Source organism: Cryptomeria japonica, chromosome 4 (genome assembly GCF_030272615.1).
Source record: "Cryptomeria japonica chromosome 4, Sugi_1.0, whole genome shotgun sequence".
NCBI lineage: Eukaryota > Viridiplantae > Streptophyta > Pinopsida > Cupressales > Cupressaceae > Cryptomeria > Cryptomeria japonica.
This window is the reverse complement of record NC_081408.1, coordinates 279,719,099-279,723,217: the sequence shown is the minus strand read 5'-3', so window position 1 is coordinate 279,723,217 and position 4,119 is coordinate 279,719,099. Positions and strand designations below refer to the sequence as shown.

The following is a 4,119-nucleotide window of genomic DNA, read 5'->3' as shown; positions in this document are numbered from 1 at the left end:
CTTTTTCAAAAACTTGTTGTTCATTTGAACAATTAGTAAACTGATTGTGAATATTTGAATTGATTTTCTGATTTATTGGGTTCATTCATGAAAAATGATAGATTATTTAATTAGTTTGTTTATTTAATTTAACAAATAACAATACAAAAATAAAGTAAATCAATTAAACATAAAAATAATTTACCTAACTTAATTTGATTAAATGAGTTAAATAATGATTTAGTCAATGATCAATTTGAGTAATTATTAAACATTGGATAGATACTATTAGATTATAATTTACTTGAATCTATTTATTTAAGAATAAAAATACTAATATTTATATAATCTAATTATTCCCAACCATTTAAAAAAAAAAAATCCCTATTAAATAATTGAAACAAAAATATGTAAGTTGATCCGTTTTGTGTTGACCTTTGTTTAATGAAAGACCAACTTCAAATTGGATATGGTTTTCAAGAATTAACTATTTAACGAGAGAAACATTTTGAACTGATTTCATAATATTTAAACGAGAAACCAAATTTTGCATCTCACTGCCATCGAGAATTTAAAAGCTTTTTGAGGTTTGAAGAAAAACAGGATGAGCATCACCTAAGTTCAAGTATTATTTTAAACGTTACTGTAGTCACACAAATCTGTCCAGCTTAATTAAATAAATATTTGCTATTTATTTGATTAAAAATGCACTAGCCATCAGTTAATTAAATTAATATTTAATTAATTCATCTTCAAACATTCTTCTATTAATTAAACAAATTATTCAATTTATTTTAATTAATTCATTAAATCAAATTCAAATCAATTAAATAAATAAAATCTATTTATTTAATTAAATCCCTCTATTCCTCTTTTAAATAAATTAAATTAAACATTTATTTAAATCATTATCCCCCCCCCACTTGCATTTTCCTACAAATACAACTTGCACACATTTATTGAAATAAATAAATTTTTATTTTAATAAAATCTTATTTTCCCTCACCCACCAAAGCCACTTGCAAAATCTAATCCCTTCTAGATTCTTCTAACCCCTTCTTAATTAGCCTAATCCATCCTCTAATTATTGTCACATTCCTAAGCAAAATGGAGTCATTTCTCAAAGACTTCAAAGTCTTTGAAAAGCATTTAATGTTTTGTGTGTTCAACAAAATAACCCCCAAAGTCTTCCAAGACCACTAATGGCTCTTACATGACCATTTATGGCTCTTACATAACCATTTATGGTTATTTCAAACTTGTCTCCCCAAAACATTTATTGTTTTGACCATATTCCTCCATTTCACATTTGCACAAGAGTTTATCCATTGGATAAAAGTTTTATTTTTTGAATAAAGAGTTTATTCATTCAACCAACCTTGACTTTAACTCCCAAAGTCATGTCAAACATTTAATGCTTATTCCCTCCCCTCTCAACCTATCTCACATTGACACTTGTCATCCTGAGATTGGGTTGAAAGCCCTGACATGGATTTGAAATCATTCGATCCTGACCCTTGTTGAGATTACTCAATCTTAACCATCCATTGCTCCATTTTTCCTATAAATAGAGCCCATTTCTTCATAATCCAGATACTGAAAACTTATATGCATTTAAGCTATAGGCATTTTAAGAGAGCATTTTAGCATAATTAACTCATATATTGTCATTTTGGATAAAATCAATCATTTTAGTATCAATAGCTTAATATTTGCTTCTTTATTTACATTTAGAGCAACTTTTCAATCTCAATCCTCCATAAGCATCCATAGTGCAAAAAGCTGCTGAGAGCTACACTATTTTGGAACTTGAGAGGAGAGGAACAAGGGAGAAGGAGCGAAGAGCATGCTAAGAGGCATTTGGAGATGCCTCATTATCTTTGTTTCATTAGTTAGAGATATTAGCATGATTTTAGTGTCTCTCTTGATATGCCTGTTTAGATTAGTTTTTGATTAAATAACACTAACGGTTTCTTGTGTGTTTTGTGTTGTTTCTCTTAGACTAACCTTGTCCATTTTGCAGGGCATCAGTTACTATTTTGGTTGCCAAAGTAGGCACTACATGTAAGGATGGCCTCACTATTATTTGCTTGGTAGGCTACGCATGGGAATTGAAATAATTTGATCAGACAGAAGCTTTAATGGCCGAGCTATAACCGGTTTGCTCGTCGTCGTACTTGGACCACAACATAATTCCTCCATATTTGGAGGAGGTCTTGATCTGGGGCAGCACGTCGGAGATGAATGTGGCTGCAGGAATGAAGCCACTTCCAGCAGCTGCAGAGGAAGCGGGAAGGCCCAGGAAGAAGCCCTCTGTTTGAACGGTGGTAACAGACGTGATCCACTGGTTCCAGTAACTCACCAGAGTAGTAGCGTCCCCACTGGCATACTCGCATTGGCCGTTGTTATAGAATTGAATCCAAACGTAATCAAACAGACCCGTCTGCAAGGCCGTTCCCAGGTGAGTATCGGGATAGGGGCACTGCGGAGCGGCGCTGAGATAGACCTTCTTTGAAGAGGTGCTAAGAGCGGACGCGGCCTTGGCCAGATCGTCCCAGTGATCCGTCGTGGCTTCGATATCGAAGTCTATGCCGTCCAGAACAGCGGCTCCTAGAGGCCCGGAGCCCGAATTCCCTCCGAGAAAGTTGTTCCACAGATAGGTGGCCACGTTTTGCGCGTCATCCACGGAGACGATTGAATAGCTTCCGGTGGCGCCCCCCCAAGGAGAGAAACACCTTTACGCCGCTGGACTGGCAGGAGCTAATATCGGCACTGAGCGATTGGCATCCTCCAGAAGAGGGATCGCAGTGGCCTGCCAGGACTGGTGTTTGCCCGTTGCCAAACGTGGTCAGAAAGGAGAGCATCACAAACCCAAAGTTGCCGCTTGAGCAGGTGTCTGCAAGGGTGGCTTCGTTGCCATTTTGGCCCCAGTATACGCTTATGCTTCCCGCCGATGCTCCGCTCCACACTAGAGCAACTACAAAGGCAATTGAGGCTGCTCTAATTCCGCTTCTCTCCATGGCTTGTAATTGATTATGGATGTTGTTGGTGGGATTGGGGTCCTTATATAGCTTTCTGCGGGATCGAAAAGCTGAATGGAAATTGTGTGGCAGCCGCCTCGTTTAAGACTAGTTACCCGCCGTGTCGTGTACGATACACGTTTCCTCCCGCGGGTCCCCACACACAAGAATACTTGCGACCGAAATTCATCTGTCCGCGTGGAATAACTGTTACGAACCACAGACTATGAATGGTTTCTTTCCCATATAATCTGGATTATTAAGTTTGTGTAAGTTCTGCGCACTTTGTGTTCTATTTTGATATTGCCTTTGTCCTAAATTTGATAGGCTAGTAAAAAAAAAATGAAAAAAGATTTTTTCATAGTCTATTATGTGGACCCGTACTTCTTGAAAAATAAGGCATATATACATATCTTATTTTTGAATTAGTGACGTCTCTTTCAAAGAGCATAGATTTTTCACCATTAGACCAACTCAAACAAAAACTATGATTAAAAACAAATCCTACCTTGGCCTTCATAACCTCATAATAGATGTCTCTTTTATTTCTATACCTAGTAATTGTAGATTTTGCCATCACACCAAAATCACATACTAGTGGTGGAGAGGGATCTCATCGTTGACATAGTCGCTACACCAACACCCCTCCACACGATAGAGCTAGATACAACCACGTACCATGTAGGATTCGTACCCACTATGTACCACGTCAATAAGCCATGCTTACGTGGATGAAGGGTCTAGGGCTTGAGTGACTTGAACCGATGACCTGCGCTCTGATACCATGTAGATTTTGTCGTCACACCAAAAGCACGTACTAGTGTTGGAGAGGGATCTCATCGTTGATATAGTTGCTATGCCAACAATAATGAACAATACAAGCATATTTCAAATACCCATGTGCTTTATTATTTTTCGAATACAATTGTGCTTCATCATACTGTGTATGATCAAGGTCATCATATAACATTAATCAAATAGGCCTAACTTTTGTAAATTCTTAATTATATACATTAATCAAATAGGCCTAACTTTTGTAAATTCTTAATTGTATATGGATCCTTTAAACATGATTAAATGACATTTCATACATTAATTAATGTGAATAAGTTTCAAAATA

General features: G+C 36.7%; 1 pseudogene; it reads right to left on the bottom strand.

Annotated features, from left to right (window-relative positions):
- Positions 1–1,674: 1,674 nt before the first annotated feature.
- On the bottom strand, positions 1,675–3,018 carry LOC131077268 (acidic endochitinase-like; annotated as a pseudogene).
- Positions 3,019–4,119: the final 1,101 nt, after the last annotated feature.